The sequence below is a fragment of the Homalodisca vitripennis genome, chromosome 2 (assembly GCF_021130785.1).
Source record: "Homalodisca vitripennis isolate AUS2020 chromosome 2, UT_GWSS_2.1, whole genome shotgun sequence".
NCBI lineage: Eukaryota > Metazoa > Arthropoda > Insecta > Hemiptera > Cicadellidae > Homalodisca > Homalodisca vitripennis.
Window position 1 is genome coordinate 178,054,829 of NC_060208.1, and position 20,518 is coordinate 178,075,346.

Here is a 20,518-nt window from a genome sequence, read left to right on the forward strand (position 1 = left end):
TGAAATTATATATAAAACCTGAATATAATACAATAATACAAATTAAATAGGTTACAAAACTATAATCCATTTATATACGAGTTCAGAAATTAATTTATGCCTCTAAATTTGATTATAATTCTTTTTCCCTTTTTTATAAATGTACTACTTCAAACTAGGAGACCATACGTCTTGTGTTTTGTGGAAAGCAGTAATTTAAGTTAATAATCAAGTAATTTTGAACTTTCTCTAATCTATAAAGGTGGGTGCAATAACATAATTCTTCTAGGACTGTAAGGTTAAAATAGCACAACGGTTTTTACCCAGTGGTGGAACTAGATATTCATGTTGTGGAGGGGGGGGGGGTGAAACTGATCGAAGAGCTCACTACACCAAGGATTTTGATTAAATTTGAATAATTCTGAATTAAATAAGCGCATTAAAAATATTTTAAAGCTTATATATCAAACAACTTGGATAGTTATAAGATGTGTTTTACATATTTTAAGTGGGGGAGAGAGGGAGGTACTGTCCTCCTCATCCCCTCACAGTAGTTACGCCACTGTTCTAACTTACACATTAAATTTAACTAGGATAGTAAGCTTCTAGCTTTCAGTATACTTGTCCTCACCTCTCCTTTTATTTAGTCTATAAACACTTGTACTTGTGAGAATGCTTGAATCTGGAATATTAAGATAAAATCATTTGACGCTGTTATGCGTGGGTTTTTAAGTATCTGTGAAACTGTCAACAAGTTCAAGATACTATATAAATCCACAAGGTCGCGAGTAAGTTTCTTAGCTTCAGTTGCATACACTCGTAATAAACTACATGAAAAAGTCAGTTCAGTTACAGGAAGTTTATTACTACCCGCTCGGGGAAAGGCAGAACCGACTTCTTGTAGATCGCGTGCGACACAGGAATGTCGTCCGCCGTGTCGCCGAAGTGAAATCTTTAACTGGGTGCAAATTTTGATCCCCCGAGGCCGGATACGGATGTCGATTTGACAGGCTTCAAGTGCTTCTTGGGACCGCCTGTCCCTCCTGGCTTTCTCGGAAGCAACCCAGTTGTCCAGTCTGGGCTCTGAATGGGCGCCCTTTAATTTGGCATGAACTTTTCAGACGATTCCATTGACTTGGGTTGACTGTTCTGACCTTCGACTGTAGGATTGATGAGATTTTTGGGGTGCCTATTACCTGAATATGGTAGGGAATTGTGGAGAAAGAAGGGAGTTATTGGTCGTAAATCATGTACAGTTGAACAATATGATCGCTTTTGTCTACTTAACAATCGTTCTAAGCTCACAATTCTCTAATACCTCTCTGGCGTTCCTTGTTTAAAGTTTATTAATGTCGATGGAAGGTTTGAAAGGATAATATGATTTCGGATATTTGCCATCGTTATGTGTTACACAATTTATAACGATGACTAATGTCCAAATTCCGATTATCCTGTTCTGGTATATAGGACCTTTCAATATATTCAAGATGCGCACCCAAAATGCATGAAACAACAAATAAATAGGTAGACTGATTGTTCACGAAAAGTGAGGAAAACTTGAAAGCAGAAGGACGGATTTCGCTGCCTAAATCAAATGTTATCTAAGAATACTCTTTGATCCCTCAATGATAACGCTGTTGGACAAACATAACCTCGTAATCTATTTCGGTTTACACTTCAAAAGAAAAGAGCACTGTACACTTAGATCCTTTCGTTCGCTAGTATTTATAACGGGCGATACTTATAAACGCCATTCACGTTTCTTCAACCCCGAGTCAGAAACCGTTCCCATCGCCGAAGGCGGCATCTCGGCGGATTTTTAATTCACTTTATTTATCGGCTAGAAGATTCGCTATAAGTTTATTACCGGGTCGTTAACGAAAAGTGCGGACGACTATGGGAGTAATGTATTCAAGTTAATGGGGCCGTAAATCTGCTCTTTACTGGTGCGAAGAGCTGACAACGTGATTAGCATGGCATACACTGCACGAAAGCTTCCTTCCTTCCACGGGTCGTCTGCCTCTAGATAGTGCCTTATGAGGGATGAAGTCGAGTTGGACTACATAGCTCTTAAATGGACACTCTGATGCCGTTGCTTTGTTCCGAACTAATTTTACATCCTAAAGGAGGATGATTTTGGTTTGATTGTACTCTGTGGTGGTCTTTTCGAAATGGTCAAAAATGAGGTTCGGACATAAGTGGTGGAAGTTACACTCGACACGTGGAATCTGGAATTCATGATTGAAATGCTGTTATTTTCACGTTTCTAAATATTCGTCATCATTGTTTTGAGTTGCCTATTTATATTTTACAAACGTATTTCTGAGGACAAATAATATATACTGATATTTTGAGATATCGTGATCTCCAACATGTTTTGATATTTTGCTGATCTCTGCATCTCCAATTTTAGGTAGGTATAGCTATTGTTGCCTGCAGCTACAATGTTTGCTTTGCAACGCTTCTCGAAATGACGCATTTTTTAGATAAATATCGGAATTATAACGTCCTTTTTGTCAAACTCTACGTTGATTTCCACACTATTCCAATTCATTTTCCAACAGAATTTTAAAGTACTGAGTGAAAATCACTGATTAATGTCTCATTTCACATTTTCATGAAGCAATTCAATAACCAGATTACCAATCATCCAACCATTGGTTTCCATTTACTATTTCACAAACTGCTTGGCTATAAAGGTTATTTTGTAATACTACAGTTTAACGGACGATTATCTCGTCCACTCAGGCATGATATAAAGCAATAAAATCGGCAATGGTCGCGCTTTATAGCCAGAATAAATAATACTTCACAATTATAATCGTAATTAATTGGAGTTAACTTGACATAGCAGCAGTGCAGCGCGAGTTGGCCAGTGACATCGACGGGCTACGACTTTCTCCTTGCACGGGGTTGGACCACAATTGTAGACGTTCGTACCCAGTGTGGTTTACAAGTCGTAATTACCAACCCATTCTACAAGCTATTGTCACCTAAACGCCGGCGTGCCGCGCTGCGCTATAGTCGCAACTTTCTTCCATTAGCCTACCACACCTTCCCTCGGCATGTAGCCTAGAAACCACATAGGCATGGATTTGTAATGGTCTTTGGTCTTCCACTGGAATGAGTTGGGTTTCAGTTTCCGATGTTTAAAATAGATGACCAATAGATTCAGCATATAACGCTATTAAAGTTGCTGTCTAATAGAGAAATTACATTTTCAATATCATAGCCTAGGCATGGAGCAAATTTCCAACCCGGTAAAAATTAAAAATCAGATTATAAATAACTAATAAATTGAAACACGTTAAAATAATTAACTACATTATTGTCGCTTTATGTATTTTCATTGTTAATTCTAATCCGGGATAATTTGAATAGTATTTTTCAATTTTTGAATAATCAGTGAGACGTTAGCCAAGATTTCATTAATGGTTTACTCGCATGTCTTTTGAGTTGATAATAGCATTCGAAAGTATGAAGTAAATTTACTTATAGACTATGCCAATATGGATGCATTACACGAGCATCAGAGAATAAGGATGGGTTGGTTGATTGAAAACTATACTTTAGTTAGCCATTTGGAATGTTTATGGGTACAATGTAGTTTAATGTAGTTCAATATAGTGGGAATATTATTTAAGCTAAAGCGTTCCCAGAAATCCTTTTTGGATCAGAAAGAGAGGGAAAACTCATTAGTTACGCTACTGTATGGAGGAATGCATTATCATCAATAAATGTACAGATACTTTTTAAAAACTTGTTTTTGTTATAAACATTAATTTCATTGTTTTGCTTTGTTAAGGAAATGGTATAACCAATACTGCATTCGCGCCAATAATTAGGACATTCCCACATATCAATGCGGTTTAATTTTAGCCCTGCAAAGGTTATCATTAATTGCTTGAAATTCCACTCATTTATAGGTTATTTCCAGGACTAAAATTGGCATATACGTAAGACGGTGATCAATTATAATAGCACTAATGGTTCAGACAACACCAAAGATAATTTTAACAATAAATTAATCAGCCTCATATTTCTTAATGCAATGGGTAATTATGGCCTTTGCATTCTCCATCGGGTTCACATTGTTCCAACCTATTCTCGGCTACCTATTTGTGCTCAGAATCAACTGATGGTACGAAATACATAATATAATTGTATACTAGAATAAACGAAAAAGCGCCCAAGAACATATAGGCTATGATTTTCTCCACATAGCACTGGTACTGTCGTATTACTTTTTTAAATTTACACATGTATTGTGTCAGGTCCATTAACGTAAAAAGTATTTTAGGTAAGTTAAATGACATTTGAATAAAATTGATCTTGGTTTGCCCATTCTTTAGTTACCCTAGCCTACAGATGCTGTAGGCTAAAGACTCTAGCCTCCTTAATTTTGTTTTTATTTCAAGAAGAAAATACTCGTACTAGCCAATAACTATCGCACACAATAATTGTTATTATTGTTATAAAACACAACCTTAAGATGTTAATTTAATTTTGAATTTTGCTAAGTGCTATTCCGAACCTCACGTCGGTTCCGGTAGTTCCTTTCCAATTGGAAGATAATTTTAAACTAATTTCACTTTCCATGTGACTATCGCAACATTGATAATTATAGTCTAATTGTTGTTCCACATTAGGGTGTAGTTGGAGTAGGACAGGACTTTCACCACGTTCTGGGTTTAATTAATAGTAAAGTGGATCAACAATGCCGAAGGTCTGACGCCAGACCCAGACGAGCTTACGGGTGTTGTCGTGGACAAGTGGAATTCCAAGAACTGTCTGACATTCGACCCTCCAGTCTATTTCGGCTCATTGTGTAACCAGTTCAATTATTCGACATTCCAAACGCGCAAACAAGATAAGTTCTTTTATGAAAAACGCCAAATGGCGGTCGGTAATTTGGCGTAATTGTAAAATAAGCGAGCGGCCATTTGGTTGCCGTCATTTAAATGCGTAAGTGTTTAGGATAGGTTAGTGGTTAGGCAGCAACTACGGCAACTTAGGTGGGGGTTTATTTTACTAATCAATGTATGTGAGACGTAATCTTGGCAAGGTGTATGTGATGGAATTATAATACCACAACAATAACTGGTAAAAGCCGGTGAAACTCTTACAAACCAAATATGACGTTTTTCCATGGGATTTAATGTAATGTGTATGCCTGTTTAGGTATTTGGAAACATGAAGCAGTGATGTTCAACTTTTTTCTTAAAAATTTGAAGGCTTAGAGGTTTATGCGTTATCTATGAACCATCCTAACGTGCGAATGTCTATACCTAACGGAAAGTCCGATCACGTCACTGGAAATTCGATTTTGTGACGTGAAAAACGGGTATCTCTGTTCCGGAATTCGCGAACGACCACAACAAATCAAGGACCACTGATTGAAACGATTTCGTTGATTTGCAGTGTCTAACTTTTCGTAGTCTACGTTAAATTTGTTGATTAATTCTTAGAAATGAGTGTGTGAGCACTGGAACGGGCTTCTTCTCTTGAACATGTTTGCAAATGGGATGTGCCCTGAGGCTGAGCGTATATCGGTTACTGTCACAATTCGAGAAGTTTTATAATACTTCTACATTTCAGGATTGGTCTGTTGGTGGCCAAATGGTATACAGATGTTGACACGTATTTACTATTTAGCCAGCGACGCACTCTCCGGGGGAGGAGATTCTAGGAAAAAGGGTTAGGCGGGGTTGTGTCTTGGACAGGCAGCACATTGGAGAAACCGACACAAAAACTCTATTCCGAATTCCGTCCAGTGTCTCTAGAACTTCTTGCTAAGTTTCTTGAGGGGTGTAGAAGTTTCTGATAGAATCATCAAATGTGTGAATTGGATTCTATAGTCAGTCGAACAATCATAAATGTTTTTGTTGTATCAGTTTTATAACTTACCTGTACTGCGCTGAATTGTCGAAAACCTTAAGGGTATGTAACTCTTTCGTAATATAAATCAAAGAATTAGCTTATGTTTCTATTTCACTGGTTATATTGAAAGGCATTATCTTGAATATGCATCACTGAAATTTTCTTTGCTTTCATTGAACATTTAAATCTGATTACAAAAGTTAAAAGACTGAATGGAATATTTACAGCCATTGAATAAATGTATTAATAATACAATTAAACTGCCTTAATTTAGGAATGACAGCGAGTTTTCCCACACACTCCACGCTGAGGTTAGAAAGTGACAGTTCGATTAACCCACAACACATCAAGAGCGGTAGTAGAGATGGACGCCGGCCAGCTCGAGCACTCCTCGCCAGGCCAATATTTAGAATGGGCTCTCATCATAGCGCGTAAACACAGACATCATTTAGATCAGGAGCGTTGAGTGTAGATGTCGGGAATAATTATGTTTAACCACTATAACCTGCAAAGTACGATTCATCATTCAAACTATCACTATCGACTTGCTAGGTGTTACGGTGATTCAAAGATTGAGGCTCTCTTAGGTGAGAACGTTCACCAAGCTGCTGGAACAGGTTATAATATATGTATAGTATGTGTATGTGTTAGTAGGAAATAATAGATTAACAAGCAGCATTACGGTTACTATACGATAACCAGGAACAGTGATGTAATCCAGTTATATGCAGATAAATTAAATTAAATTGACATTTTACCACGATGATTGTGAACTGGGACATTTTAGTGTCTGGAGTGCGTTGTTTAGGTATATGAAGCATGCTGATTGCAGGCTGAGTGAGAGGTTTGGATGTTGACTCTGGTCATTGTGCTGTCAATTGCCCATTAATAATTAATTACAAATGTAAATTGAGTTAGTTAGCGCCATATTCGGAAAGTAGAATATGATGTTTCTTGAATTCAGGGAATAGAATCGCCAAAGACAAATAACTGCAACTTTGCAAAAATGCAAATTCCTAATACCAGAAGCAGATAGATACCAGAGGACAATCTAAATCACCGAATCCGAAGTGTTCTGTAGACGGTGTACTGACCGACTCGAGGAGCATATCCTAATGGCCACTTGACTGCCGCTTCCATCATCGCCAAGTCGGCGATAAGACTATCAGAGGTTAAACACTCCAAGACCGACCAGACCAGTCGTTCACGAAGCAGTTGAGTGTTACTACCTGTTTACAAGGCATTGTTCCTCTCCTCGAGTAATGTGTAGTCTACATCCCTGCCCCGAGCCGCAGCCGCGCAGGCGCAGTCCAGCCTCTCGTGCAAGGCTCATTGTTTACTTCAAGGCTATTAAAACCCAATTTCGCCAACAATTGCCGGCGGATACCAGGCATACGAAGGGGTTCAATAAACGTTGTCATTGAGCACTCACTGAGCCTTTGCACATGATTCTTTGTAACGTTCATTCTACAATTTGTAATAATGTATCATTCAGTTGGACTCATCTTCCGTACCTCTTCAGTGTTTCACACGTTCAACATTCTTTGTTCGAAGTTTATTTTGTACGATGGAAGGATTGTGAAGGAAACAGGATTTTTTTCCGGACATTTGCCATCGTTCAGTGAAACAAGAAATCAGTAACACTACGTTACTAGGTAAATAACTAACCTAACACATGATTACAAACTATTTTGATTCAGTTTGTATTTGTACAAACCTAACAGTTTGTAATCACGTGTTACTTTAGGTATTTACCTGAATAAAAGATCAATTTGCAGATCTCGAAATGTAGTGTTACTGATTTTTTGTTTCACTGAACGATTGCAGATGTCAGGAAAAATCCTGTCCACATCCTCCACGTCCTACATAATCGCACTGAAAAGAATTTGACCGTATTGAACGTGTACTTATAAAACTTAACATTACTTCATAGATTTTGGATTTCAAATGACCACTGACTAACAACATTCCTTATACACAGCTAACTTTTTATGTAGCGCATGAGGTTATAGGAACGTTTACTGAGAAAAAAAGGTTGATATCAAATTACTTACAAAAAGGATACAATACGTTAAGAGATTTCCCAACGGCTGCTTTCATTATTGGAATCCATTTTTGGACCTTGCTCTTATCTTGAATTTGAATGCAATTAGATTTACTCACCTCATCATTGCCTTTTGACTAGTAGAGTGTGCGAACCAGTTAGTACCGACATCTGTCTTTGATCTTTGACTATGACACCTGCATCAACTATGTCTAAGGGTGGTCCCGGCCCTAGCGGTCAAGGCCCTAATTAATTCCGGCGGATGGTCGGACAGAAGGCCGGTGTTTGCTCTAGGGTCGCGGTGATGGACAACAAGTGGCCGGTCATCGTCAACAGCCAGCATGCCGACCCTGCAGTGTGTGCTCTGGAGGACTGTGATACTTGTGTGATCCCGACACAGGCTAAGAGCCGCTCGTGGTCAAGTTCTGTCTGAGATCCATGGAGTAATGCTGGCCGGTCATCGTCAACAATGGAGTAATGCTGGCCGGTCATCGTCAACAACCAGCATGCCGACCCTGCAGTGTGTGCTCTGGAGGACTGTGATACTTGTGTGATCCCGACAGAGGCTAAGAGCCGCTCTTGGTCAAGTTCGGTCCAAGAGCCATGAAGTAATGCTGGCTGGCATTGGTGACAATTTAATTTAAAGTTGTGATTTTATTAGTCATTAATGTCAGTTAGTTCAACGCCGAGAAACATCACACGACCTCAACCCATCCGAAAAAACGCAAATACAGTTTTTGCGAATCTCCGCTATTAAGAAACAACATAATCCTAGAAAGAGATACGTTATTAACTTTGGCAAATATGCATTAAAAATAATTAATTATGTTCAAACAAAACACTCGTTTTTTTATATTGAAGCTGAATTACTAATCTTAATCGTGCAATCTTGAGAAAGAGGACCAACGTAACCTATTTTACAATTTATAAGTAAGACAGTCGGGAAAATAAATAAAGCAAAAATTCAATTGCATAGGAGGAAAATGTGAATTTCTCGGTTAAAGATTTTCCGGGATACTTGCACGTGAATAAAGGAATTGTGTTGTGATACATAGAGGAATGAAATACGAGGTTCAATCTTAATTGACTTTACAATTCGAAATATACATAATTTACATAACAGTTGTGTTTTCCTTAATGCTATATCTTCCTAGTACCGACTGCCTGTGGATTGACAATTATAGCAAGACTTATTAGCATAGATAGATACAAATATTGCCATTGCATTGGTGGAAATTGACTTGAAATGTTCTGCATGGGACGAATACAGCTGAAAGGAAGAACAAAGGCATAACAGGATGGGTTTGTGTTCAGTGTAGGGATGTTACGTTACCCTGTGCATAACGGCAGTTACAGCAATATACGAGCTAAAACGGTTCATTCTAAAAATTTTTGAATCAGCCGTTCTTTTTATAAATATAATTTGACCTTGATTTTCGCAGTGGCCATAACCCCGCAAATAGACAGCGGCGTCTCGCTGCCAACATAGTTGCACCCGGGTGACACCAGCCCAGAACTGCATTTATTTTAATTTAGCAGATTCGGAATGGGCTATAAAACGATGAGGTGGAAGTGACTCGTAAACGTCTCGTAAGTTGGGAGAAATACGTGTCGAGCGTTTTATGTGGTCCTTCCGCGTGCGATAGTTGGCAACAGTTCTGTACCGGGGCCGGTTCAGGTGTCAGTTGGCACAACTGAAGTACAGGTCCTTTGCTGAGAAACATTTTACATTTTGTGTCCAATTAAAATGTTAATTTATTTTTAAAATAAAATTCAATGGAAGGACGAATTTGGCAGAGCTAACATGTAACCTGACGTAACATCCCTGAACTTTCCTGTATCCTTAGTCAGAAAATGATAACTGCGTTAACGTATCCTACGTTTCCTATTCACACCGCGTAAAAATATTGCTAAAACAATTAGACCTACTGCTTAAAGACATGTCCTTCCTGCCAAATCAATGTGGAAAGCCAAATCACCAAGAACGTTTCTGTTTAACATCTCTTCACTCTGTGCGTACTTGTGGTGGTAGCTCTCTATAGTGAAGTCGAAATTTATCTCATCTTAAAATATTAATTCAGTTAGCACTGTGTGAATTTGAACAGTTTTAAAATGCAATTTTGAATTGTTTTTGGAATTTGAAACCGACATAGAACAGTGACGTTTATAACCTGCTATCATACATTGGGAAGTGTGATATGTAATGTGAATCGATACGTTTATTAAATTTACGTAACCAAAAAGTCACGTATATAATTGCCACTGTTCAAATCGTCATTATTTTTAACTAAGCTACGAGCAAGGTTACAAGTCTACTGTTCTTTTGAGAAGAACACGATACAGCTCAGTGTATATGACAACTTATTATATAGAATACTAGCAGTAACCCGCGGCTTTCCACGAAATTTCACAAAAAGAGCCCCTTGAGTATATATTTCACTAGGTTCTTTTTAGGAGAACAGTATAAAACTCAGTATATAATAAAATTATGACATAGAATACTAGCAGTTACCGGAGGCTTCGCACGCAATTTCATTTAAAAACGAAGCACCATGAGCATATTATTTTAAAACGGAATTTCAAATAATCCTGAGATAAGTAATGGTCACAGAGAGATATTCCAATCGCATTATCTATTTTAGATTTTGATCGTTTAATTATGGTACCCTGAAGTCGGAGAGTGAAAGTGTTTTTCGTAAATACCTCTGAAATTCTAGATTTTATCTAAAACTTTTCGTGATACTTTATTTAACAGCCCCAATAATTTCAGTAACTACTAGGCCAAATTTTGAAGATGGAGCCTGTATTGTCTATTCTTAATTTATTCACTAAATTAAAAACGCCAATCAATACTAATAACTTTTTTAAGAGGCTTTTCCATAGCAAGGTAATCTTCATCAGACACATCACAAAAGTAAATGCATAATGGAGTGTTAAGGGAGCTTTCAAGATCAGTGAGGCGTAGCCAATGATTACATAGTATAAAACCTATGTTTTATACTATGTAATCATTGGGCGTAGCCCGGAAGGATTTTCGAAATAGGAATAAGCCTTTATGTCAACCAGGGACGTTAAGAAAGTCCATATTATACCTCGGTACAATCGGTCCTGTAGTTTTTACGTGATTGAGTAACATGCAAACACAGACAGACACCACTAGATTTTGATATAATTGTATATATATATATATATATATATATATATATATATATATATATATATATATATATATATATATATATATATATATAATTATACCATCTAGTGCGACACTACTTACAAGCAAAGCAATTATTTTAGAAGCACAAATATTTAAAAAGTCACTGCTAAAAGATCACACGTTTTTTTTTATTTTAGGCTGATATTTGGCAGCCACGTCCAGTTGTCCGCGCGTGTGCCATAACTGTCCTTACAATGTCACGATTACTGCTACTTTACAATTTCCTGGTGTGTTTGTACAATGTTGGAGTATTCTCTCTCTATATCTAGCGTTGCTCACGTTTATACGAATATTACAGCAGGCTGATATTTGGCAGCCACATCCAGTTGTCCGCGCGTGTGCCATAACTGTCCTTACAATGTCGCGATTACTGCTACTTTACAGTTCCTGGTGTGTTTGTACAATGTTGGAGTATTCTCTCTCTCTATCTAGCGCTGCTCAGGTTTATATGAATATTACAACAGGCTGATATTTGGCAGCCACATCCAGTTGTCCGCGCGTGTGCCATAACTGTCCTTACAATGTCACGATTACTGCTACTTTACAGTTCCTGGTGTGTTTGTACAATGTTGGAGTATTCTCTCTCTCTATCTAGCGCTGCTCAGGTTTATATGAATATTACAGCAGGCTGATATTTGACAGCCACATCCAGTTGTCCGCGCGTGTGCCATAACTGTCCTTACAATGTCGCGATTACTGCTACTTTACAGTTCCTGGTGTGTTTGTACAATGTTGGAGTATTCTCTCTCTCTATCTAGCGCTGCTCAGGTTTATATGAATATTACAGCAGGCTGATATTTGACAGCCACATCCAGTTGTCCGCGCGTGTGCCATAACTGTCCTTACAATTTCGCGATTACTGCTACTTTACAGTTCCTGGTGTGTTTGTACAATGTTGGAGTATTCTCTCTCTCTATCTAGCGCTGCTCAGGTTTATATGAATATTACAGCAGGCTGATATTTGGCAGCCACATCCAGTTGTCCGCGCGTGTGCCATAACTGTCCTTACAATGTCGCGATTACTGCTACTTTACAGTTCCTGGTGTGTGTACAATGTTGGAGTATTCTCTCTCTCTATCTAGCGCTGCTCAGGTTTATATGAATATTACAGCAGGCTGATATTTGGCAGCCACATCCAGTTGTCCGCGCGTGTGCCATAACTGTCCTTACAATGTCGCGATTACTGCTACTTTACAGTTCCTGGTGTGTTTGTACAATGTTGGAGTATTCTCTCTCTCTATCTAGCGCTGCTCAGGTTTATATGAATATTACAGCAGGCTGATATTTGGCGGTCACGTCCAGTTGTCCGCGCGTGTGCCATAACTGTCCTTACAATGTCGCGATTACTGCTACTTTACAGTTCCTGGTGTGTGTACAATGTTGGAGTATTCTCTCTCTCTATCTAGCGCTGCTCAGGTTTATACGAATATTACAGCAGGCTGATATTTGGCAGCCACATCCAGTTGTCCGCGCGTGTGCCATAACTGTCCTTACAATGTCGCGTTTACTGCTACTTTACAGTTCCTGGTGTGTGTTTGTACAATGTTGGAGTATTCTCTCTCTCTCTATTTAGCGCTGCTCAGGTTTATACGAATATTACAGCAGGCTGATATTTGGCAGCCACATCCAGTTGTCCGCGCGTGTGCCATAACTGTCCTTACAATGTCGCGATTACTGCTACTTTACAGTTCCTGGTGTGTTTGTACAATGTTGGAGTATTCTCTCTCTCTCTATCTAGCGCTGCTCAGGTTTATATGAATATTACAGCAGGCTGATATTTGGCAGCCACATCCAGTTGTCCGCGCGTGTGCCATAACTGTCCTTACAATTTCGCGATTACTGCTACTTTACAGTTCCTGGTGTTTGTACAATGTTGGAGTATTCTCTCTCTCTCTATCTAGCGCTGCTCAGGTTTATATGAATATTACAGCAGGCTGATATTTGGCAGCCACATCCAGTTGTCCGCGCGTGTGCCATAACTGTCCTTACAATTTCGCGATTACTGCTACTTTACAGTTCCTGGTGTTTGTACAATGTTGGAGTATTCTCTCTCTCTCTATCTAGCGCTGCTCAGGTTTATATGAATATTACAGCAGGCTGATATTTGGCAGCCACATCCAGTTGTCCGCGCGTGTGCCATAACTGTCCTTACAATGTCGCGATTACTGCTACTTTACAGTTCCTGGTGTGTTTGTACAATGTTGGAGTATTCTCTCTCTCTATCTAGCGCTGCTCAGGTTTATATGAATATTACAGCAGGCTGATATTTGGCAGCCACATCCAGTTGTCCGCGCGTGTGCCATAACTGTCCTTACAATGTCGCGATTACTGCTACTTTACAGTTCCTGGTGTTTGTACAATGTTGGAGTATTCTCTCTCTCTCTATCTAGCGCTGCTCAGGTTTATACGAATATTACAGCAGGCTGATATTTGGCAGCCACATCCAGTTGTCCGCGCGTGTGCCATAACTGTCCTTACAATGTCGCGAACAGTTCTACTTTACGGCTTAAAGCTACGTTTTGGGCACTTTTTCCTGTTTACAATTCATTAAAATGCAAATTTGTGGTTGACTTAGATGTCTGGCAAGTCACCGAACACATAATGAAAATGATTCGTGTCTCATACGGGTTAATATCTGTATCGGTATTTATGGACTGTAAGCGGCTTTTATTTTCTAATCTCACCTTTGAATTATAATACGCAATATACTTAAAGTGGAGTGAAAGTTATTTTTTGTCCAGAGGCAAGTTCTTCTTCAAAGCTTTTATGTTTTATGGTTATTGTTGTTCATGTCCAAGATTTATGATTCTTTCAATTCAACATAATTGGATAGTGATATTGTTGCTAGGAATAGTTGGCCTTATTTTCTAGTTACATGTGTCAAAATGTCTTAAGTCTTACGCCTATAGTGCGTTTATCTATTTAATCGTAATTTAGTAGATGCAGTATATGCTGTAATTTGAATAAAGTGGTATATATTTGTATTTTACAATTTGGGTTCAATAGAATACCTTTTTCGGTTTAAGAATTTCATTTAAAAATAATTACTTGTGAAGAAAAGGACATGTCCTGATTTGCCGTAATGATTTTTGAAATGCTTTACGTATTTTCTATCCACGCATAAATAAAACGTAACACCAATTTTGAATCAATTGTGTGTAAATAAAAGATAGATTTCTTACTTCACAGCCCTAAGCTAAAATTAATTTCTAAATGACAGAGGTTAAATAAATACTTAACTTGTGGTATTGTAAAACAAAATATAAAAGTGTAAAACATGTCAAACTAAATACTTTCGCTAAAGGTCACCCAAATCCCAACGATTGACATGCACCATCATTGAACTCGATGTTGCCTTTATAGAAAAGAAGCTTCACGCAATATATCAAGTCTATAGGTTAGTTCTGACTTGATAAATTGGTCGGAGAGACATACAGACAGACATTAAATATGTCGATCGCCCCGAGTGATAGAGAAATATGGAATTTAGGAAATATGAATAATTTAGCACTCGGTTAAAAGTAGTCGAAAGTGGAGTGATTCGACTGTCAACAAATAACTCGGGCTGAAATCCAATCTCGGACAGCCTCCGCTTATAACATTATTATAAAATACATCAGGAAACCTACAGAGATTGCAAGTAGACATTAAATGTCGGATTCGGGGAGGTATTTTAACGTCCTGCAGGCTGTTCTTAACTGTCTCCGACAACGCGAAGCTTAACGGAATAATGACAGATCAAAGTAAGTTCCTTTATTCTAACATATGACTTTTAATACCGAATGTTGAGTTTAGCTCCAGTTCGCCTTCCTCTTACGAGCAGCATCTGAAATCAGATGCTGTTGCAGACTTGACTCCTGAAATCTGAAATAATCCAAAAATAGTCGACGACGAAGAGCGAAGTAGCTCAAAACGAAACCTCCCGCATCGTTTCGACATCAGAGACACCCAGACTACAAAAAGTAGTGCAATCTAGGTGAAGAGGTATTCTCATTGTCTTATCAGGTGCACAATTGAGTGCACTATGATGACAATCCCAAAGCACGGTGGAGCAACCGAGTATTCTACATTCTACACAAAACGCCTTTGAGGGGGTTCGTTTTGAGCTTCGTTCTTTGTCGCCGACTATTTTTGGATCCCTTCAGACAAAAATGACTTCAGATTTCTGGAGTCAAGTCTGCAACAGCATCAGATTTCAGATGCTGTACGTAAGCGGAAGGTGGACTGGAGCTAAACTAATCATTCGGTATTGAATCAACCCTTCCCACCATAGCTGCGATATGGCTTTTAATTCTCAATTAACTACTTTGACGACGTACTACATCATTGCTTGCAGCTGAAGGTTTGGTTTGTTATCCGACAGTCTTGAGTCAAAGCCGACCCAAACCCGAACGTCTCACTGATGTTAGTGACTAGAAGCAGCCAACAGAGGTCGCTAGTGCAGCGCTCGTCTCGCCAATGTTACAGCGAGACTTCTTCTGTATTATATCTTGTCTGAGTTCTTTGGTTTGAATGTTTCCGACGAAATACATCACGGAGTAACGTGTCTACCGCGTCACCCGTACCGGCAGTATGTGAACACGTTGATACCCATTCGCCTACGCCGCAATCGTGCCATCAGTAGCCTCAATGCGGTAGTAAAAGGAAGTGAAAACGATGATTTTATTACATAGCCTACTACTTTCGTTGGATGAAAGTTTTGCAGTTTTGAAAGTGAGTGTATGGTTGTAAAATCTCGATTGCATGTTTAAGTTTATTCAAGTAAAAGTAATGAAGAGTCCGTGTGTTTTCAATGTGGTTCGGTAGAGTAATGGAAGCAATCGCGCATTAAATCTGCTACTTCTTTATACGCGTGTAGTCTCTTCATGAGACTAGCCTGCAGGTCACATGGTACCTATCGAGTGTGATCTGACGATATAATAGTGCCACAGGTCGATATTTGATGTCCTCTACTGACAAGGACTTGTTTTGTTCTCAACAACTGATCCAGAAAGTTTGATTTCGACATTATTTTCATTAAAAACATTAATATCGTTGAGTCAAATATTTCTATTACAAATAAAGCTGTCAAGGTCAAGTAAGAAGTCGGCGTCTTACAGAATTAAGCATTGCGGGAGTTTAAAATTGACGTTAAAAGGATTTTCTTGACTGAGAATATGTTGTCTTCAGTTAGTTGAAAGGAAGCGAAAATTAGCAGTTGACGACAAGTACACATATTTTGTATTATATTGCACAGAGCATAATAATAATAATTGTTCGATAAGTTAAGTTCGCTCTTGACAGCGCACCTGGAATATTAATCGGTGTGCAATTCAATTTGCTCGGTTTAATTTACGGTAGTACGATTTTTTTAATACAGAAAATCTTTGTAGTATGATAAAAGCGTTGTTTTTCAATCGAAAAAGTGTCCTTTGGTACTAAAGCGTATTACTGGAACCTGCTTTTGTCTCGCTCGTAAAAGCCATTGCACAACAACACTCATTTTTGCACCCAGTTGTGAAAACTGCTATTAAATCATATTGGCTATTGTGCGGTATTGGATCAACCAAAAAGGGGGCAACATAAAATACATTCTTTCCCATCTGGGGCACTCGAGCTACAATAAAATTATGCCTAACATTATTACTCGATGCGTATTCGAATACTGAGTATTTATAAGAGAACGGTATGCAAAAACGTAACCGACGCAGTCTTAATTGCTATTGATTGTGTAAGAATATTTGTTTTATCATATTTTACAACTTGTTCAGTTGTATCGCCAGTAAAGATTAGACGGAGCGGAATGCAAGAAATTGCCGGCGAAGAAATCTGTGCGCCCTAGAGAAGGCGACAGTGATCGCATGTTTTAATTCGGCGTCGAAAGGTTTCCTCCTTGCAAGGCTTCTGTAGCGTCTTATCAAATATTGGATTTCTCCGATACCAAGGCTTCTCTTCAATATCAAATTAAACAGAATCGTCTTCCCTAATAGGATCACCGCCTTCCGTGTCCCTACCTACGTTATGTCATGCATTCCGACACGATCTTTCCGCTTTCTTATATTCCGATATTCCGAGGCGATCTTTCCGCTGTGTCACTCAGATTACGATATGCGATAGTCAAATTGAGATTCTGAAAAAAGAAGATTGTGGCTCATTTTACTGCTTGTCTTTTAGACGAATCTTAACTATGCAAAGTAAAGAAATAAAACTTAACTGATGAGCCAATGGCTGAAAAAGATATAGAACGCCAAAATCGTTGTGATGTTCAATGCAACTGTGTTGCATTTTGGCTTTTACAACCAAACTAAGGCCGGATAGTCTGATTTTCCAATTTTAGAATCTCCATGTTTGCACATCCAAGGAATAGCCACGATTGATCCTCGACATTGCTTATTATAGTAACAATTACTGTACCTTTTCGATAGGGCATTTGTAATTCTATGGTCTTTACCAAGTTTATAACTACAAAATAAAAAGCATGACCTCATTATAAGAATTCCAAATAGACTCTAAGAAGACTTATACAGTATTACTAACCTCCTGTTTTTCGGCCATCTTGATTTTAGTTTCTTAAGTACAATAAAATTATCAGCATCAAAGCACTATTACGTCCTTATCTTTGGTCGTTGGATTATCGAACTGAAAAATGCCATTTTTCCATTACTTAATCTCTTGAATTTATAAAAAGTTTATAGTTTTTGAATGCATACTAAATGCGTACGTAAAATTAGGAATCTCCTACAGTTTATGACTAAAATTAAGAGGCCAAAAGTGTTAAAGGTTTGATGTTGTTTTATGGGGTAAAATCAAGGTCGTTTCTCTACCGCCGCCTGTTAATAGAGAGAGTTTGATGGTAGTCTACTATTACATGAAGAATATAGAACGATTAATTAGTTGAAATTAAAGAAATTATTGAAAGTCAATTTTCAAACCGTACAAAACTAGTATAATAAATTTGGATTAAGATTGATAATTCTCACATCGCTCATTTCTATTACTGGGGAGCACCAGAATACTTATATCCAATATTCCGCCAATTATAAGAACAAAATGGCCTTTTTCAAACTTGTATAAACGAGTTAATCCACTGTTCAAATTCGATGAACACAAGAACGCAAGGCCACACATAGCGGAAAACTCCGTCATATGTCCGGGCGGTAAGTACGTCGTTTGATTTCATTTCACCCAGTTTATGTCTGGACATCCGAGATGCACTTGACGAAAATAAGTTTTCGCCACTGCTTGTCACACTTTAGAGTTTAGTGCCAATGTAAATGTTAAATTTGGAACAACTCCTCATCAATCATTTACAAATTGTGTTGTCTTTTCAAAAAGTCTGTAGGTTAGTTATTCCACCGATTCTTAATTTTATGCTTGTCTTGTAGATCCAGTCCGAACGGGTGGATGTGCAGCGTGAATGTGGATACGCGGTGTAGTGAAAATATAATGAATAAGTCTGATTGTTAATTTCGAAATCTCAAACTTCTATATATTCTTTTCGTTATTGTGAACCCCCTGGTATTTTAGTTTATCGAACCCACTTAATGCGGTTTTGACATTTTCAAGATGTTATCTTGGATATTTAAACTAATCATTCCAGTAAGTCGTTATGTTCCATGTGATGCGCAGGCTAACCCGAGCACAGATTATATAAACGGACACAATCACGATCCCCTGTCCTCGGGCTGGCGGTGTCGGTGTTATTCTAGAACGTGGAAATCCCTCCCTCCCTTTGATTGCGGCCCGACCCGCGACGTCTGACGGGACCAGAATATCCGCACACGCCACCGTAGGGGAGAGTCGGCGGACCGAAATAAAAACATCCCTTGGATGTAGCCCATGTGGGCAACCCCTACATTGATAAAGCGTGAACTGGATGCCATGTGACTCCTAAAATACGGCCAGCCTACATCTCGACATCCTGCGACTAATCCCGAGCCCTAGACACTGACGGATCTGCCCGATACTCTTCGTGAAAATCTTGCATTCCACCCGAGCTTACAACTCTTAGCATTTGTCAGTTTATTATCAGTCAGTTCCTGCCCTATGTCATCCTCACAGCATTGGCAGCTAAAGTCTGCACTGAGTTCGGATCGCTCCTGATACGTTTTTAAAGGTGAAATCGTTCCTGATACCTTATTTATACTGTTAATGTTGAACTCATTCCTGATACTTTATTTATACTGTTAATGGTGAAGTCGCTCCTGATACTTTACTTATACTGTTAATGGTGAAATCGCTCCTGATACTTAATTTGTGGAATTTTAAATATTAACTATTCCAATTCCGATAGTGTAGAAAATGTATCCTAATAACTATTCATGCCCACTTTAATCCACCAGAATGGTTGAATTCGCATTATTTCAACTTTGGTGGCTGAACAAGGCAAACTATGGTGATTATTCCCTCCGTAAATCTCCTAATTGTAAAACATTCCAGTCCGTGTTAAATAGCGGCGCTCTCCCCGACGCCGGCGAGCCTCTCGTTGGCTTCCTAGAAGGCAAGGCAGCCTATTGATTGCGCCTGCATTTGCATAACGGCCGAAAACAATTAGTGGAAGTCAGTCAGAGTCAGAGAAGGCCTATGGAAATAGGAGGCGGGCGAGAAGAATGCAGGGTAAGCCCATCATACTTTGAAATCCGGAATCGTTTAGTCAAACACGGGGTATTTACGAGCGGGCCTGTTAGTTTACGGGAGTTGTGCAAGCTGGAACAATGTGACGCGAGAGGGACGCGCCTCGCCGCAGCGTTAAATAGCGATATAAAAATCCACAGCGGAGTGGGCTGGCCGGCGACATGACAATGGGGCGCTGACAACGCGGGGCTGGATTTATCGCATTATTAATTTGTCTAATTTGAAATTAATGAAAACAACAGCGTCTACATTACCGAGGACGGCCTAGAGCGCCCACAGTCGAGGTCGCAGTGACGTCATTCGGTGAGCGATCGCTGTTGAGTTGTCACTGGCTGATACAGTAAACATAACCCGTGTGCGGAGATACAAGGACTTCCCCACTATCGAAACTGTTCACTTAATGCATTACGAGTCAGTATCGAAATCATACTTTCGGTTCTTATAAATGATTTCGTGACGATAGGATACATGTCATACTATATAGGTCCTCAAAACCTCTCATCATGAATTGATTTGTCAAAGAGACCTTTTGGCGAATACGTTCACTTTGGAATTCCGAGTTCTTAATAAGATTTGAGGAGATTTCTAGTTGAAATAATTATGATTAGGTTCTCCGAAGTGACATAACGACCTTTAAAAGGTGAAAACCCCCCTGCTCTGCACATGTTACTTGATCTTATCCTCCTCTTCGTATACGAGATTTGGGCGAGATAACCTCTATTACAGTTTCAGAAGGAATTTATGGACACACTGTCGGTTCCAAGGTTAAAAGCAGTCGATGT

The 20,518-nt window shown here is 38.9% G+C and overlaps 1 protein-coding gene across 4 annotated transcripts in view; it reads left to right on the forward strand.

Moving 5' to 3' along the window:
• The window catches only part of LOC124355095 (protein dead ringer-like), a 167,835-nt gene that overhangs the window by 17,572 nt on the left and 129,745 nt on the right, over positions 1 to 20,518 (forward strand). The gene's annotated exons all lie outside the window — the stretch shown is intronic.